Raw genomic sequence first — 20,348 nt, forward strand, 5'->3', positions numbered from 1 at the left:
TGTTTTCAATATAACTTATAGTTTACCTAACTCTTTTTGGGGAATAATATGTGATTCTCATTCCACTCCCAAACATTCTGTGAATGTTATATTTTTTATTAACCCATGTACGTATTGTTACAAACAGAAAATTGGTAATTGGGTCCATGGTTCTGAAAGCCAAGGTGGTAAGGCTTTTTACAGAATTCTTGTTAGTGAGGCTTGTTCTTATCTGGCTGGGCTGTTTAGTAAAATAGATACATGGGATTTAGATAAAAAACTAAAATATGGGTTGGGCGTGGTGGTTCATGCCTGTAATCCCAGAACTTTCGGAGGCCAAGGCAGGCAGATACTGAAATCAGGAGATCAAGTCTCTCCTGGCCAACATGGTAAAACTTTGTCTCTACTAAAAATACAAATATTAGCTGGATGTGGTGGCACGAACCTATAATCCCAGCTACTCAGGAGGCTGAGGCAGGAACATTGCTTGAACCCGGGAGGCGGAGGTTGCGGTCAGTTGAGACTGTGCCACTGCAAAACAGCTTGGTGACAGAGCAAGACTCCATCTCAAAAAATAAAACAAAATAAAATAAAATAAAAATAAAATAGAATACGGCAATTAGGGATAGCAAGAAACACAACCAAGAAAAGTTAGAAAGATTCATTCAGGAAAGAAGAGGAGATGTCTGCGCAAGTCTCCACCAGGCAGAGAAAGGAGAAAGGAACATATCAGGTAGTGGGAGTCATATGTGCTAAGCATTTTGCAAGTAGAAGTTGTTTCTCTATACGCCCTTCCTTTATCATGTTTATCTATTGTCTCTTTATTGTTTCCTTGTGAACTAATCTTTTATTCCCTTGCACCTTCAGTTGCCTTGGTAAAGAAAACAAAATAAAGAATATCAACAGACTAACTCTATGTATATAAATTTCAAAAATATGCAAAATAAAGCATGATGTTTACAAATACAAATACGTGATTAAATTTATAAAGAAAAACAGAAGCAGTGATTAGTTTAAAAGTCAAATAAGGCCGGAATCAGTGGCTCACGCCTGTAATTCCAGCACTTTGGGAGGCCTAGGCGTGTGGATCACTGGCGGTCAGGAGTTCAAGAATAGCCTGGCCAACATGGAGAAAACCTGTCTCCACTAAAAATAAAAATAAAAAATTAACCAGGCCTGGTGGCAGGCGCCTGTAATCCCAGCTACTAGGGAGGCTGAGACACGAGAATCACTTGAACCCAGGAAGCATAGGTTGCAGTGAGCTGAGATTGCGCCACTGCACTCTAGCCTGGGTGACAGAGCGAGATTCCATCTCAAAAAAAAAAAAAAAAGGTCAATTATTAAGAAAGTGGTTACCTCTGAAGTTGGTGGAAACAATTTGAGAAGAGAAAGAGCATGTATGGGCTTCAAAGGAAATGGTTATACATATTCCATTTCTTTAACTGGGCAGTGGGACTATTTTTTTTTTTTTTAATACTTTCAACATTTTCTCAGGGTATCTTCTTTAGGAAGCAGTCTCTGGGACAGAGTTCATGTGCAGGATGGCTATTGGAGTTTGCTTTGGGGCAAATACTGTTGAAAGGGAGGGGAAGGCAGCTAGATTGGTCAGAAGGAGAAGGGTTGCTGTGATGTGGGCTTGACCCTCAGCCAGACTCTCAGGGAACCCCAAAGCTGAATGGCCGGAAGTGGTTGGGTATTTTCATTCTCCCTCATCTGTCATTAGACCTGAGCCATCCTCAAAAAGGCATGATCTGATGTACCTGAGGTTGTCCCCAAAGGGGGTGACAGGTAAAGGCAGTTCACCTTCAGCACTTCCTGCAACTGGGACAGCAGACCTTCCTGGAAGGAAGAGCTGAATGCTGCATATTACTTTGCAACAACACAGTATTTTATGAAACGTTTTAAAAATTGCCCCAACTTATAAATTTATTGCCTTTAGAATCTGATCATTTCTTTTACTTGACAACAAAGAAAACAAGCGTTCTATACAGTATCCTGTGCCTCTTTTTCTTCCACAGATTTTTTTTAACATATTTTCTGATTCTTCAGTATTTAGGCATATTATTAGGTTCTAGAGACTAATCTTATTTAATCTGTGCATTCCCTTATTTTTGCTTCACTATCTCAGTCTATAATTTCATTTTGCAGAGTTTTTAAAACTCCTTCTAGATTCCCAACTGTTTATTCTTGCTGAGGAAGGTAGAAGCAACACATGAATCAGCTTTGCCATCTTTTTTAAGTTGCATCTTAGAATTTTACCAACTTTCCAAAGCAGATAGCTTATTTTTTTGTCGAAATTCTTTAAAAAACAAACAACCAAAAACAAACAAACAAACAAACAATGTGTTGGGCATTTTTTCATGAACCTCAACACAACAGCAAAACTAATTCCTACTGATATTTATCAGAGTCAGTTCAATCTCACAGTCTTTTGACACTTCCTTGAAACTCATTAGACTGGGTTGTACACTCTCTTTGCACTTCCTGTGTTACTTAGATCATTGCCTTCTTCTTTTTTTTGGGTTTTCTTTCTGACTTTGATTTTAGATTCAGTGGGCACATGTGCAGATTTGTTACCTGGGTGTATTGCATAATTCTGAGGTTTGGAGTATGAATTATCCAGTCGCCCAGGTATTAAGCATAGTACCTAACAGGTTTTCAAATCTTGCCCCTCTACTCCTCCCTGCTCTAGTAGTCACCACTTTATTGTTTCCATCTTTACGTCCATGATGTGTGTTCTTACCTACAAGTGGGGGATCATGGTCTTTATACTGTGTTATTATTCTTAGTTTTCTTCGTTGACTTTCTCCAGATTGAGATAATTTTGATGTACTTTTAAAAAAATTTTAAATGTCTAATATTATGCTTTCCCTTGCCCCCAAAATCTTTCTATGCTGTCTATAAAGATTTCTGTTTTATCTCTAGCTACCTTTTGTCTTTTACCTGATTGTATTAGAGAACACAAATGCACCTTCTTTATGAAATTGTTTAACTCTTGAACAAGTTTTTCCCAAAATAAAAATAAGATGCTTGTTAAGTCTACCATGTATGCATGTATTTTTAATCAATTACTATTACACTGAACAATATTGCTCTCACTACTCCAAAGTATTATTCAATATTTCAATAACATGAAAGTATTATAACTTTGTGCTAAATAATCAATAATTTTATCTAGCATATGTAAATACAGTTATGTGAGTACTAGATCAACGTTACTTGAATTCATTGTTTTACTTCAGATGCACAGAATTTGTATTTCATTTGGGATTTATTCAAATAGTTATTTTTCAAGGAAATTCAATAATTATAAATCAGAAAATTAGCACTCTGAAATATATTCTTATTCATAGAAGTAAATAAAAGCACCCAAAACCATTTAATCTAAGGATGCACTTTCTCTAAAATCACCCAAATTATTTCCTGTAGAATTTATTGAACAGGCTGTTCCAAGAGATGGATGGACAGTCTGGAAAAGATGCAGAATGATCAATTGAAATGACAACCGCATTTAACTTGATCAGAAATGACCTGAAAGCCTATTTACTACCGTCATTTTTTGCATTAGTCTGTGTAATATTGCTTTTAATGAAAGCGACAAGCATTCTTTAACTAATTACTTAGAGACACTGAACTCAGTCATGTCAATGACTCCATCACAAATACTTTGTTTTTGTATTAGTTTTTCTTAAAGGCAAAATAATTACCAGAACATTCTACATTTTAAGGAATAGCAGACCAGATGGTAGTAATATAGTTAAGAAGTGGAAATATACTTGAAAACTTATTAAAATTAATACAGTAACTTTCAAATATGAAAGAGTTCAGAAATTCTTTACAAATAGTTTAGGCTACTTGAATGATGGAAGTCTTTCATATATTATAATTTGTTAGTATTAATTTATTAAATAGCCATGAATCCCCCAATGATATTGCTTTGTAATTAGAACAGTTTAAAGAGGGACAAAATAAAAGTATATTGAAAGAAATTTGAATGTATGAAAAATGTATTACTGAAGAGATATGTGTAAACCATATTAATTTTCACAACTATGCACAAAATCATCAAAAAACTATAGCTGTCTTCACAGGTACAGTAGTGTGCCAAGCACAATAAAGTATGAAGTAGGGATGTTTTAGATCAGACTCCTTCGTTTTGGGATTAATTAGTTGTCTGTCAATAATTCAACAATTGGTCTGATCAGAAGATCAAGCCTAATCAGGCTTTTCAATGACTAAAATAATCAAACCATTATGAGCAATTTCAGTCATTTATTATGCTTAAGACTATTATTCTTTTATTATGCTTTAAATTCCTGATTACTTCAAAATCAGCATTTTCTACTGGAATCTAGAATAAATATTATTGGGGAAAGTTGTCCAAATGAATAAAGGAAAGGGAATATGGGGAAAGGGTGAAAAGATAGATTAAAGGTACTCACTAATCTGTAGTAACGACCCTTTCTATCAGTTTGTATTAGGTAAAATTTAACAGAGTTAACCAGTGTTGAAAACAACAGTATGTTGAAACACATTTGGTAAGCATTGTCTTAGTTCAAATGCAGCCCTGCTGCAATGAAATTGTGTGTAGGAAAGATGAAGTTCTACAAAACAGCACCGAATTCCTAATTAGCGGTGTTAGCAAAAACCTATTTGAAAGCCACTCCCAGCCACTCACATGAAAGTCAGAATTCTCACATCTCAGATCCTCTGACCTGGTGTATCCTTTTCTTTGTATCAGCTTTTATCAAAAAGAAACGGAAGTGAAGGGAACCTAATCCCCTCACTTGGTATTCTTGGTTCATTGCTTCTTTGCTGGTTAGTTGGAAGTAAAAGCAACTTTTTCATTCTGGTTTGAATCATCATTTCCCTCAGTCTTTAGACCCCAACCAGATTTATGGTACAGCTCAACGTAAGCAGTCAAAACCAGACCACAGGTCCAATCAAAGACCTTGAATTCAAATGCCCACGACTCAGGTAAGTAGCAAACACTTACTATTTAAGTCAATAAGTGACTCAACAAAAAAGTAAAGAAAATAATTTCCAAATTCCAAATAATAATTTTCACACACCATATATATGATAATTCCTGACAAAATTGATTTCAATAACTAGATTAGATTCTAAATGTCTTAGCCAAAGAATCATAAAAAAAAACAACATAAACCAAATAAGTTCTCATTTTCTGGACTATAAAAATATGTTTCATATAATAACCTATCCTACAGTATCAGTCTCTAGACCTCTGATACAACATAGGTCTGAAGACAGCATGCAAAGCTTCAGAATATTCCATTTTTAAATGCCTCTCCAGAAGCTGGTTAAATATTTACCATCCCGTGTAAAGGGAACTGATTCTGTCACACATACATGAAATTCACAGAAATTCTACCATTTGATGATTTAAAGAGACTAGGGAACAGCCGACCTAATACTTTTCTACAAATGAGTCCTAGGACTTCAATTTACCTTACACATCTCACTAAAAGTCACATTGAATAATTAGAACTGGAACTGCTAATAGCTCTGGAACTTAGATGGCAGGAGAACATGACCTGCAGCCGGGTCGGTTTCCGACTGTTCTATGCTGCAGACTTGCACCTTAAGGCTTGGTTCAAGGCCACTCTGCAATATGAGTCCTTTTTGCTATCTTGTCACATTTTAATCCCTTTAAAAAAACAAACATCATAATCTGTGTTTTTTAGTGGGGAAAAATTTAGCTAGCTACTGTTGCTTTTATAGTCTGTGAGTATTTCTAGTGCAATGTCTTGCACTAGAAAACACAAACACAAATAAAGGGCTATGTGTGTGCGCATGTGTGTGTTTAGACTAGTCAAAGATGCTTCAGCTGGGGATACTGTGATGGGCAGGGCTTCTGACCATCTTTCTGAAAAGCTCCAATATAACTGAACAAATCACAAAAGCAGACCAGTTAAAGCAGACATCAGACTAGGTCCAGAAACGGAATGATCACAGACTGCAAAAAAGGCAGTTAGAAAAATGGAAGTAAAGTTGATGGGGTCCCAGCACTGAGGCAGGCTCCGAAATCATTAAAATTCAGGAGAGTATTTGCAACCAGAATGATACAGTGAAACAACTCTCAAATTCATTCCCACTTGCCCAGCCAATCCAGAAACAACTTTTTCTTATCATATTTTGTGATCAAAATCATTTATAAGGTTTTCCAACATAGTGTGCTAAGTGTGGTGCTAGGCTGCTCATTTATGAAGCGCTCAATATTAGAATGCATGATGAATCATTTCAGAATAACGTGTTCAGTATTAAAAATGATGATAAATTCGCAAATAGTGAAAATATTAGCTGTGGAATTGGAGGAGGAGGAGGAGGAGGAAGAGGAAAAGAGGGAGGAAGATGCAACTATGTATTTATAGACTTATTTCAAAAAGTAATTTTCCTATCTACCCATCTAATGGGTTTTATGGATTACTGTTAATCAGCTTAGGTTTCCAATTTCCCCAACACAGATGAGTTAACGAATAAGAGGTTTTCTTCTGTTCTGTAAAATAATTCATTTTAGGGACATATATTCAGTTTGATTTGTTATGTAGATTTCTTCTGCCATCACTGAGACAATTTCCCTCCAAAGCCACACCCTTATTAAATATTCTGATAGGGAGGAGGAAAGAAAATAAATCTGTCTTAAAAACACTACTTCTATTGGCAGGGTTTTTGCGGTTTCATTTATTTGTTGTTTTGAGAGGAAGGAAAGAGTCAAAAAAAACGTTTCAAAGGAAAGACATTGAGCAAAATAAAAGTATTCTGTTGAGATGGTTCATTAATGAACTGTTTTTTTTTTTTTTGTGGTCAAAAAATGAGCGCTTTGTTTTGAAAATGCATTGTGACCAAGTTGAATATAAGAAAATAAGTAGGATACAATTTAAAATAATAGCAGGATTAAACACATTGTGTATCCATGTTTCATGATCTGGTCTCAAATTCAGATACTCTAAAGCATTGCTTCTCAAATCATTCTTCCCAGGCTCACCTAAAATAGTGATCCACACCAAACAAAGGATATCAACCTTTTTCTGTTTTTATGGGAAACAGATAAGTGAATGGATTGGATTTTATTATTTTTTACAACTCTCCCATGGTTTTTTAATTTTAGCACTTGTTAACACTATATTAGAATCTAGTATTGATGAAAAATTATTTTTGTCAAAATATTTTAGGTCACTCTGTCTGTATGTATATACACACATATACACATATGTATACATCTGCATATCTGTATACATGTATATACATATGCATACCTGTACATATGTATGTATGTGTATATATGTATATATTACTTGTATGTCTACATGCATATATATGTATACACATGTGCATATATGCATGTGCATGTATGTATGTGTGTGTATTGTATATATTACTTGTATACTGTGACTGCTAGTTGCTTTGTCACAACTGCATTTAAGAACAATGTTCCTGATATGTAGTTAATGGGTTGGCAAGATAATATAACATACTGATTCCACTGGACAGAAACATTTCTTTATATTGAAGAGTAGATTACCTTTGCTTAGAATTTGGAACTAATGGGGGTAGCAGGAGACAAAAAGAAGGGAAGGAGGAAGAAACAGAAGAATTCAGAAAGAAAGGTGAATACATGGAGATCGTGGCAACAGTACTCATAATTCTGGCAAAACTCTTTTAATATAACAAAGCCCTTGAGAAAACATAGAATAGATTATCAAAGACAGGAAGAATTGAGCAAGATAATAGTTCTCTTCCTGTATTCATCACTGTCCTTTTGGTTTTTATTTCTATTTTAAGTTTTTATTTCTAGTTTTGTTTTTCCCCCTCTATTTCTTCCCATTTATCCTCTAATACTTTCTAGTCTATCCAACTTCCTCTTTTCCCCCTTCCCTTGCTCCCAACAAGAACTGGGGGAAGGCTAATATCTGATGTGTTGTTTCCTCCTCCATCAATCTGGTTATTTCCCTCTAAAGAAGACTTGAGGAAATAGCCTGATGTTAGTCAATTTAAATAATTTTTAGAACAATTACTAATTTCCGAACTATTCAGAAAGAAGTGATGAGAGATACCCAAACTGTTGCAAGGGATTAATAATGTGATCCACAATGCTAATTAAGTAAATAAACTATTCCCCGCTACAAGGAGCAAATACGTTTTTCTAATGTCAAGAACTCTGCGTGGGCCTCATGTGTATTTATCCAGTAATATTGATATATTTTGACTACAAAAAATCTCCTGTCCTGATATTGCAGAACACATCTTATTTTGTGTGCTATATTATATCTGGCTTTAATAAGAGATATTCTGAAAACAAAACGTACTAATGGAGTGCATCGCACACCAATATCAAGAGCAGTATTACCTTAATAAAGAGATCAACTAGTGATTATTATCCTGAGATGCTTGGAAAGGAAAACACCGAAGTCAGAAGGGAAGACAGTGTCTAGATAATAATAGACTTCCCTTTATGTGTGAAGTTAGAAGGGGGAGAATGTGGCTGTGCAGAGAAATAGAGGATCATCTGTTTTCTTTATCAGGGCTCTGCATATGAGTCAGAGCTAGTAAACATACTAATTCTCATTCAGGTCTCTTCCTGGAGAAAGAGAAGAAAAATTGTAAAGGAGTAACAAAGAAGAAAAGAGAACTGATAAATTATACAACAAAACAAGGCTATACTTTGGTTTAAGTAGAGATAAAACAGTGTGTTATACACCAAGAAGTATTAATGACCCCAGGTAGTGACATGTGGTATTATTCTTTTTGGCTCCAAACTATTCTCTGGATTATATCACCTATTTTTGGGCGGTCCTCTAACTCATTCAAGCCTCAGAGAACATGTCTTTTCGCTATGTCAAATAGAAGTTTCTTCAATGAAAAACTCTAAGAAAAAATTTGAATATTTAAAGTAATGTTTGCACTGTATTCAAAAAATAAAAATATCCATGGAGCGTGGGAGAGGCTCGTTAGGAAGCAAGAAAAGATTTTATCTTTCACATTTCTGGTTCATTTTACTGGTGACAGGTTACATTGACATAAAAATAGCCTAGTCTACATTGATTTTCCTTTTTCCAGAACACTGACCTACAAATGATTATGTGAAAGCATTATGTGACTTTTAATGCTCTCTAGTGTGGGTATTTAAGTTGTCTATTCCCAATACACTTAAATTTAGACAGGTACTGAATCCTATTTTTCATGTATTCTTTACCACATACAGTGTATGGAGTCAAAAGATAAGGGATCAACATCTGATTCTACTCCTCACCAGATCTGAATTCAGACAATTCACCTATTCTTGTCTAAACACGTTCTGCTACAGTTTTCTAACTCCCTTAGATAATTTTTCTATGAGAATCACATTTATTTTAAAACTTTAAAAATTTTTGCAAAACAATAAATAAATGCTATTAAAAGTTATTACTGTATCTTCTTACTAAATTTCTCTTTTTGTCTTCCAGCTTCATTAAGGTATTATTAACAAATAAATATTACATTTTTTTTTTTTTTGAGGCGGAGTCTCGCTCTGTCGCCCGGACTGGAGTGCAGTGGCCAGATCTCAGCTCACTGCAAGCTCCGCCTCCCGGATTCACGACATTCTCCTGCCTCAGCCTCCCGAGTAGCTGGGACTACAGGCGCCCACCACCTCGCCCGGCTAGTTTTTTGTAGAGACGGGGTTTCACCGTGTTAGCCAGGATGGTCTCAATCTCCTGACCTCGTGATCCACCCGTCTCGGCCTCCCAAAGTGCTGGGATTACAGGCTTGAGCCACCGCGCCCGGCCATATTACATATTTTTACGGTGTATAGTAGTGATGTTTTGAGCTATGTGTACATTGTGAAATGATTAAGTTCACCCAAGTAACATATCCATCACCTCCCATACTTGTTTTTGTGCTGAGAACATTTGGGATCTATGAGATTTTCAAAAGCATAATACATGGTTACATATTATTTTAAAGTATAGTTACCATGTTGTACAATACATCTGTAGAACTGACTGATCTTATGTAACTGAAAATCTGTACCCCTTAACCAGTATTTCCCCATTCCCTGCCCTATACCCCAGACCCTGACATCCACAATTTTACATTCTGCTTCTGTAAGTTCACTTTTTAAGATTTCATATGTAAGTGAGATTCAATATTTGTCTTTCTGTGCCTGGCTTATTTCACTTAGCATAATATCCTCCCAGTTCATTCATGTTATCACATAGGACAAGATTTCCTTCTTTTTAAAGGTTGCATAGTATTTCATTGCATGTTGTAGTATATTCGTTATATATGTGTATGTTGTAGTATATATACATATGTATCATACAATTTATTTATCCCTTTATCAGTCAGTAGCATTTGCGTTGATTCCATATCTTGGCTATTGTGAATAGTGCTTCAATAAACATGGAATACAGATATCTCCTTGACATACTAATTTCATTTCCTTTGGATATATACCCAGAGGTAAGATTGCTAGATCATAGAGTAGTTCTATTTTTAATTTTTTGTGAAACGTTCATGCTGTCTTTTTTACAATGGCTGTACTGATTTACATTCCCACCAACAGTATACAAGAATTCCCTTTTCTCCACATCCTTGTTAACAATAAGAATTAGTAATCCTTGCTATAATTTTTTATTAAAACAAGTAATGTTTTGAACTGCTTTTGCTGTGAAGCTAGACTTCATTCTCCTGACAATTTCAAAATTTGTATATTAATTTATATATAAGCTATCACAGGTATTGTCAACATCCTCCTGAGATTTGGTCAGTTTAGAAATCTGATCTTGTTTCAATAGTTGTAAATCCCAAGCTTGGCCACCATTTTGTTGTTAAACTTCCTCTGTTCTGCCTCTCACAAGCATCCAGTAGCTCCTGTTTTTTGTTTTGTTTTGTTTTGTTTTTTGTTTGAGATGGAGTCTCATTCGGTCACCTAGCCTGGAGTGCAATGGCCTGATCTTTACTCACTGGAACCTCTACCTCCTGAGTTCAAGCAATTCTCATGCCTCAGCCTCCCGAGTAGCTAGGACTACAAGCATGTACCCTCATGCCAGGCTACTTTTTGTATTTTTGTAAAGATGAGGTTTCACCATGTTAGCCAGGCTGGTCTTGAACTCCTGACCTCAAGCAATTCATCTGCCTCCGCCTCCCAAAGTGCTGGGATTACAGGCGTGAGGCACCGTACCTGGCTGGTGGCTCCTGTTTTAAAACCTCCTTGTGGCTTTTTGTGCCTTCTTCCCTTTCCTCTGTCCATAATAATTAGACAATCAAACTTTATCCAAATGTTATGTTCAGGAAATATTTTATTCTCTGACACTCCATGCACCTTTTAGGCTTGGGTAAATTTGCAAGAAGGTAGTTCCTTCGAAGCAAGGAGACAAAGAAAGAGAGTGACCTGAGCTACAGGCAGTTTGTGCTGTGACATTGACACTCTAACCGGTTTCCATTCCTGAGTCTTGGCTCTATCACCGTTGCAATTGGAGCTACCTGAGGGAGTGAGGTGAGGTGGCAATACCTGCTGAGCTAATATCACATGAGTGGTGCTAACAGCACGTGGAAATTCGGATTCTTAAAATGCACACACATGGACCTACACACAATAATCTATATATTTTCTCCTTCTTGGAAAACCATGGAAGGAGTCAGCATCCATGGGACAAATTTTAATCCTGATGCTATTTTGAGAAAATCAGTTTCATCAGTAAGTAGAAGTCATGTAAAGATGATGTAAATGAAGCAGGCTTGATTTCTCCATTACCTCGTAGGAATTAAAAGGGGAATCAGTGAGTTACATCGGAAAGAAATTTAATCTTGTTGCCTTCTGATCGTTAAGTAGTATCTGGTGCTGAGAGAGTTTTTGATATTCAAGAGTATTTTCATAGCCAGCAAGAAGTGAAATATTTTAGGTGGGTATTGTATTAGAGTTCTCCAGAGAAGCAAAACCAATACGATGTGTGTACATAGAGAGAAATTGACATATTACAAGGAATTAGCTCAGCAAATCATCGAGGGTGGCAAGTCCTAAGTCTGCAGGGTGAGCATTCTGAAGGAGAATTCTTTCTAGCTCATGAGAAGTCCATCTTTTTGCTTGATTCAGGCCTTCAACTGATGGGAGGAGACCCACAGACATGGAGGGCAGTCTACTTTACTCAAAGCCCACCAACTGAAATATCAGTCTCCTCCCGAATATCCCTCACAGAAACATCCAGACTAATACCTAACCAAATATCTGGGTACTCCATGGCCCAGTCAAGTTGGCACACAAAATGAACCAGGTTTTACATATATATTCGTATGTATGTATATGGATGTGTATAGGACACTTGTAAAATCTAATGCTCCACAAAAATTCTTGTACCACATAAACCCTACTGTCTAATGTTGTAGTATGTGCTACAAACCCCAATTCCAGAAAAGAAATTCATGTAAGGGTGACTGAATGTTTGATTTTGTTATTGTACATTCCTGTTTTTGTTAATTAGATGGAATTTTTTTCTTAATAGACATTTATTAAATGAAATCAATTATATATCAAGAATTGAACATGTATCTCACAGTCCTTTTTTCTTTTTCATCAACTTTTATTTTCAGTTCCAGGGTACATGTGTAGGACGTGCAGGTTTGTTATAGCGGTAAATGTGTGCGATGGTGGTTTGCTGCACAGATCAACCTATCACCTAGGTATTAGCCCAGCAACCATTAGCTGTTCTTCCTGATGCTCTTCATCCCCCCATACCCCTGACAGGCCCCCGTGTGTGTTGTTCCCTTCCATGTGTTCTCAACGTTGACTCCCACTTATAAACGAGAACATGAGGTGTTTGGTTTTCCAACCCTAACCCTAACCCTGATTAATTTTCTGTTCATTACTTTTATTCATCACGTGCAGTCTCTTGATGACATTACACTTTGCCTCAGCTTCTAAAACAATCATAACTATCTATACTTTATGTACCTCATATGTTCATCGCTTTCTGTAAAGATCACAGAAGTGTTGAGAATATGAAATCTAATTCAACACTTCTAAAAATGCATCTGTGATTGCAGAGTTGTCTTTAAGACATTTATCTTAAATTACAGCTTGATATTGCATTTAGCAAATGACAAATGATGATTCTGATCTCTCAGGCTTGATTCCATAGTGCTTTCCACATCAAAATCTGTAATACTTTAATCTGAATAAGGCCGGTAGAATAAAGATCAAGGTCTCATGCAATGCAGTTTGAAAAAAAATAAATTTAAATAATAATTAAATTACATAAAAAATTTATGTGGATGAAGAATAGAAAGTTGTCATTTATACTTTGTGGATTAGATAATTTCTAAGAATATCTTTTCCTACCTATCTTTATACTAATTAGATCTGTTCTCTATCCCATTAATGCAAAATTATAAATGGGCTATTGCATGTATAGAAGCATAAATCATCCACATTCAGCTGAATGCTTATAGACATATTTAGTTTTTGAGTGAAACCCTAAGATTTATTTTAAAGGGGTACTGACCTCTTTTACGCCTGATGCTGACAAGGCATTGCTTAGTAGCATCACAGCTGGAAAAACTATTGTGAGGCCTTAGGGAGAACTTGGGAAATTTGGGAGATTATGTAAAGATTAAAACCCCCAAAGAATAAGAAAACCAGGTCTAGACTGCTCAGATTTTGAGGAATCCGGAGATTTTATTCCTGTTCTCAGTAACAGCAAACCCTTTGAAAGGATTTGTGAGATTTCGGAAAATTTATATAAAGCCCAAGCAGAGGAAGTTTTCCATACCTAAAGTTTCAGATATGGATGAATCTGGACCTTTTCATTCTATTTTCAGTTCTTTCAAGCAACTTGCCTTCCTAATTACACCCAAATCATAGGTAGATAAGAACTTTCGTTTGACCACCAGACTTACCTGGAAACCTTGTTATGATTTGTGAGTCTGTTGTTGCTTTTTGTGTTTCTAGTTGGCTTTGCTGAAAACATTAAAATACATGTATACATACATACCAAAAATATCTTACTTCTGATTTTGGAAATCAACCACATTTTCTTTTCTGGCATTAACAAACTTCAAAAAATTCACATTTAATCTGACACCAGCCAAGAATTTCCATTGTTGAGATCAGCAAAGAATTTCATTTATTAGGAATGGAACAAGTATATTGAAACATAAACATTTCCGGAAATTTTAAGATAAAACTCTTTAAAAAACTTGTACAAAGGTGAGTGATATGTATGCATGTGCTCAGATTTCATATCAATTCATGGTTTATAGCCAATATGGTATAACTTCAGAAACTTATAACAGTATAAATGGCTTATGTGTTTTATATATTTCATGTTGTCAGTCACTTTTAAGGTTACTCTTGTATGATTTTTAAATTACTTTTCCTCTCATTGGCAGTTTTCCTTAATAAAAATACAAAGAACAACTGACCACTATTTTCTTCGGTAACGAGTTTCCAATGAGCGTTAAAAGCTATTAAAATATGCAGCTACCTAATTATTGTATTTTCTTTATGCCCAGGAAAAATAATAAGTTGGATAGATTAAATTATTTTTCCACTGTAAAATGAGTTTTTATTTTATATTCCACACAGTGGTTTCTTCCTTTCCACATAAGACCCTATGAATTTTAAATTATAAACATTATGTATGGAATCAAAGAAGATCTTAGAAGAACTAATTCAGAAACAAGACAGGGATACCTCCTGTGTCCTTAACCAGATGCCTGACCTCACTCTCATTTCTTCTTGCCTGAAAAGGACACAGATGTTTGTTCCAAACTAGTACTTGTGTCCCAACATCTAGCCCACATAGGAGAGACTGTGAATGGACATTTTGAAATAGAAGGGAAAAGCACACATATACTTAGCCCTGGGAAAAATAGAAGGATGTAGGGTAGAAAGAGATGGCAGATACAAGGATGCATACGTGAATAAAAATTCAGGATTAAAATGACTTTCTGAGATCATGAATAAAGTGATCTCAAGAATATTTCTTTTCAAGCAGAACACAGTTTCCTTTTGTATGCCCTTATAGAGAAATACTGTTCTCTGCCAGGGTATTTGCCATGATTGATTTACATCTAGGGCAATGTCACATGCGTATAATCATTATCATAAGATGCCTTAGTGCTAAGGAGGATGTACAGATGAGGAAATTAAAGGATAAAAGGATTTGACATAAAACCACAGACTGAGAGAAGAGCCTGAGGAGTCTCCAGATGGTGGTAACAGCAGTGGGTCTCAAAGAGCCCACATTCAGGGTGCAAAGGAAGGTGAGTAACTGCATAAGGATAAACTGCACAGCCTTATAAGGACTGGCTATTGTTATACACAGGCTGGTTTCAGAGAAAGTAAGGAAATATGAGGGAAAATTTTAGTATAATTTTTCCATTAATGGATGCCAGTTCTAAGCTAATATATACATTTATTATATTCACTTTATTTCTAAATTTCTGCAAAATAATTATTTTTATCTATTATCTGTCTATCTATCTATGTATCTATGTATCTATCTATCATTTAATTTATCTTATCTATCTATCCAATCTATCTATCTATCTATCTCTCTTATTTTGGTTTGCAATCAGTTTTACAGTTCAACAATGCATTCAATATAGCTGCCTTATGAAAATAATACTTCATAAAGTATTACTCATGTATATGCTATTTATTTTATATATACTATAATGTATATACTATTTATTTATATAATACTTCAAAAAGTATTATTTATTTATACACTAAAGAGGACTTTCATAAAGTTCTCTTTTTGACATGTCCCAGGATTAAGTAAATGGAGTCACACTACCTTCCCAACTTTCTTACTACACAGTAAAATTTTAAAAGTTGAGTCAGTTGACCATCAGCTAGTCCATTACATTATTGAAAACAAGTCTTCCTTTTGCAAAATCTCTTGCTTCTGCATAAACAAACTGGAACTAAAACTTTTATTTCAAAGTTATTTGTTATATGTCAACTACCTTCCTAGAAATATGTAAAGGGGTAAGAAATACTTCATACTAAGGAATACTAAGAAATGACCGACAGATCTAAGCTTTTAAAAATATCTATAGCAAGAAATGATTTGATTTGATAAAATGAATCTACTAGTATAGAATAAGTAGCCATTTTGTGTATGTCACTATGTTGAACTACATTCAATACTACTCAAGAAGTTTATAGCATAATTTTAATATTTTATCTTTATCTTTAGATTTAACCAATCTGATAAAGATGTACTTTAGCTTTTCTCATTTTTTTCGAACTTCGGTTGTTTTGAAATTTTTATATCTTTGAATTGATAGTTTTCATCCAATTTGGAAATTTTTCACTCCTCATTTCTTCAAACATGTCTTCTGCTTCTCCACCCTTTTAGGACCCCAAGTTGCCCCTTAACTCACTGATGCTCTGTTAATTTTTTGTCAGTCATTTTTTTTCTCTTCTTTTTTCTTTTTGAATGGTTTCTGTTGCAGTCTTCAACTTCACTCTTCTTCTACAATCTCTAAGCTGCCAACAGTCACAGCTTATGCATTTTATAATCTCTAGAAGTTAAATCAGGGTCTCTTTTATATCTTCCATATCTCTGATTTTCATACCCGCTCATCATTCTCACTTCTTGAATATATGGAATGCAATAATAAAACAAAAATGTTCTTGTCTACTATTTTGATTATCAGTGTTATTTCTTGGTCAGTATTGATTGATTGCTTTGGATTTTTTTCTCCTCATTCTAGGTTATATTTTCCTGTTTATTCCATACTTGGCAATATTTGATTGGATGGTAGACATTGTGAATTTTACCTTGTTGGGTGTGGACATTTTTGTTTCCTGGAAATAATCCAAGCTTCGTTTATGACAAGTTAAGTTACTTGGAAACATTTTGGGTCTTGCTTGAAAGTTGTTAGTTGAGATCAGAGCAGCATTTAGTGTAGGGCTAATTTTGCTTTACTACTGATGCAAACTCTATCCCATGTCCCATGAATTATGAGACTTTTCTCTCTGGATGGTGGGAATAAGCAGTGGGTAGTTACAGCTCTATGCGAACTTCAGGAATTGTTCCTTTTAATCATTTCAGTAGTTATTTACCTGCCTCAGATAGCTTCCTCAAACACTCCCGAATCAGTTCTCCACTGAAGATTCCAGAGGGTTTCTTTTTAGATCTCTGGAGCACCCTTGCTGTGCAGTGCTCTCCTCTCCGCCACTCTTCTCTAAGGACTATGGCCAGCTTGGCCTTTCAAGACTGCTCTGCCTCAACCCAGAGAGAGAGCGGACAGTCTCCTAGACCTGTATGACATCCTGGAATCATTCTTTCCACATAGCCTCCTGGACCTGCATGACATCCTGGAATCATTCTTTCCACATAGTAGCTGGGGCTGTTGTAGGTCTCTTCTAATTTGTTTCCAGTCTATCAAAGATCATGCTACTTTATTCATTTACAGCTTTATGGACTCATGTTCAATGTCTTGCAAAATCACTATTTCATATTCTCTTTTCTCTGAGTTGATGTTTTCTTCAGAGCGGAGAGCAAATTTGGTCCTTGCTACTCCACCTTGGCCAGAAGTAAAAGCTTCTACAAGGACTTAGAATCTAGTGGTAGATGAGTTTCCAAATATAAGTTAATAAAACATACAGAATGGCAAATGTTAAGTAAAAGTAAATGTTAAACCACATGCATGGCTTTTATTTTTGTTTATTTATTTTTTTATTATACTTTAAGTTCTAGGGTACATGTGCACAATGTGCTGGTTTGTTACATATATATACACATACATATATATATATACACATACATGTGCCATGTTGGTGTGCTGCACCCATTAACTCATCATTTACATTATGTATATCTCCTAATGCTATCCCTCCCCCCTCCCCCCGCCCCACGACAGGTCCCAGTGTGTGATGTTCCCCTTCCTGTGTCCAGGTGATCTCATTGTTCAATTCCTACCTATGAGTGAGAACATGCAGTATTTGGTTTTCTGTCCTTGCGATTGTTTGCTCAGAATGATGGTTTCCAGCTTCGTCCATGTCCCCACAAAGGACATCAACTCATCCTTTTTTATGATTGCAGAGTATTCCATGTTGTATATGTGCCACATTTTCTTAATCCAGTCTATCATTGATGGACATTTGGGTTGGTTCCAAGTCTTTGCTATTGTGAATAGTGTGCATGGCTTTTGTTATCTCTGAGAAGTTAACTTTAAAGAAAGAATTTAAGTTCAAGCAATAACTGTATAAAGGATATTGAATAACTGATAACAAAATATGTCTTAAATTTCCAGTGAGGATCAAAGAGAATTAGACAAAAATATAACTGAGCTGTTTCACTAGAGATAGAAGGCAAACACTGTTATCAAGAAAATTTGTACAGTATCTCAATGTATAGTGTTTTAAAGGATACATGACTACATTGTATTAATTTATTCACTTGTTCTTTGATTCAATCAAATATTTATTGAATATTTACTATACATGTCATAGATTCTGTATTTGGAAAATGCTAAGTGGGTAATAATGAGTAGTATGCTTTTTAAACCCAACTAATGGAGGATGAAAATGAATACACAAATAATAATAAAATAATTATGATAATAGAAGTTTATGGTAAGTGGTATGAAGACAAAGTATATAGAAGAGGCGGGGCGCAGTGGCTCACATCTATAATCCCAGCACTTTGGGAGGCCGAAGCGGGTGGATCATGAGGTCAAGAGATCAAGACCATCCTGGCCAACATGGTGAAACCCCGTCTCTACTAAAAATACTAAAATTATCTGAGTGTGGTGGCACATGCCTGTAGTCCCAGCCACTCGGGAGGATGAAGCAGGAGAATCACTTGAACCCGGGAGGCGGAGGTTGGAGGTTGCAGTGAGTTGACATTGTGCCACTGCACTCCAGCCTGGATGACAGAGTGAGACTCCGTCTCAAATAAATAAATAAATAAATAATAAGTAAATACACATACACACATATACGAGACCTTATTTCTTCTTATTCCTTCTATAGCTAGGGTTAGGGAATCAGAATAATTTTAAAAATCAAAATGATATTTAAGCTGAATCTTGAAGACTGTTTGCAAACTTGTCAAGTAGAATATTGTGAGGTACAGAAAGCTCATTCTAGACATAAAAACAGGATTGGCTTATAATCTGTGCAGTGTAGTGCAAAATAAAAATGTAGGGCCCCTTGTTAAAAAATGATTAAGAATTTCAAGACAGTGACAGCACAGCATTAAACCTAATATGAGGCCTATTTGAGTTCAGCACCCTGTGGAATGCATAGGCCGCATCCCTATGGAGCTGGCCTTGTTGTTTATGTCGAGAGTATACACTGTGGAGTGGTGGAAAGGTCTGAGATAAGCCTGGAAAATATATACAACACATGAAGGAGTGAGACAGTTTGATTGAGTTAATGCCAGAGAAAAGGGAAATTGACTGAATACTCTCAAAATCTCTGTTATTGGGCATAGATTCTCTAAACAACATTATAAAGGCTCAACTGCACTGACCGATTACAATTATTTAGAAATAAACAGTTTTACTATTAAAATAACAGCATCTCTATTTACAAATTATGAAATAAGCAATTCCACTCAATCTACATGATGTATTATTTTAAAAGATTGAAAATTGCTTACTGAATTTACAAATTATTTGTAGAAATCCCTGAGATTCAAAAATGTTAATTTTCCAAGGGGAAAAAAATGGAAGATAAGATCACAAAACAGTATCTTTTATTCCACATGCCTTTTACAATAAAATTGGGTCTTTTCCCTCATCAAGAGATGGAGTCTATCCCTTTTCTCTTAAACCTAGGCTGGCTCAGTGATTTGTTTTCACCGGTAAAATATGACAGAATAGAAAACATGTGGCTTCATTTAAGAGGATTTGTAGGGTTCATTTTTGTTTGCTCTTAGAAGTCTGTTTCGAATCTTAAGGAAAACAAAACTAACAAAGTAGAGAAGCCACATGAGGAAGTTAGGTACCATATAAATTAATAAAGTTTTCTCGGAAATTTCATCCCAGCTATCAGCTTAATGCAGGAAATGAGTAAATCCTGCCCACCCTTGTGGAATAGACCTAACCAGCTTGGCCCAGACAGAATTCCATACTTATAAATTTATAAGAAATAAATTATTGTCATTCAAAATCTGTCAGATTTGGGGTGGTTTGCTATGCAGCAACAGATAACTGAAACTGCCATAAGATATAAAACACAAAGTATTAATATATCTAAATGTCATATTTACTTTAAAATGCAATATTGGCTTGAAGGTAGCTCAAAGATCATGTTATTAATTATTAAAAGGAATTACGACTATTACCTTTGTCGTCGTTGTTGTTTTACCTCCTTGGAAAAGAAAAGCTTTTTAGAAAAGACACAACAT

General features: G+C 35.4%; 1 protein-coding gene across 1 annotated transcript in view; it reads right to left on the bottom strand.

Moving 5' to 3' along the window:
* CNTNAP2 (contactin associated protein 2) overlaps positions 1-20,348 on the bottom strand; it is a 2,313,133-nt gene that overhangs the window by 1,981,110 nt on the left and 311,675 nt on the right. The window lies entirely within an intron of this gene.

This window comes from Trachypithecus francoisi, unplaced genomic scaffold (assembly GCF_009764315.1).
Source record: "Trachypithecus francoisi isolate TF-2019V2 unplaced genomic scaffold, Tfra_2.0 Lachesis_group4, whole genome shotgun sequence".
Lineage (NCBI taxonomy): Eukaryota > Metazoa > Chordata > Mammalia > Primates > Cercopithecidae > Trachypithecus > Trachypithecus francoisi.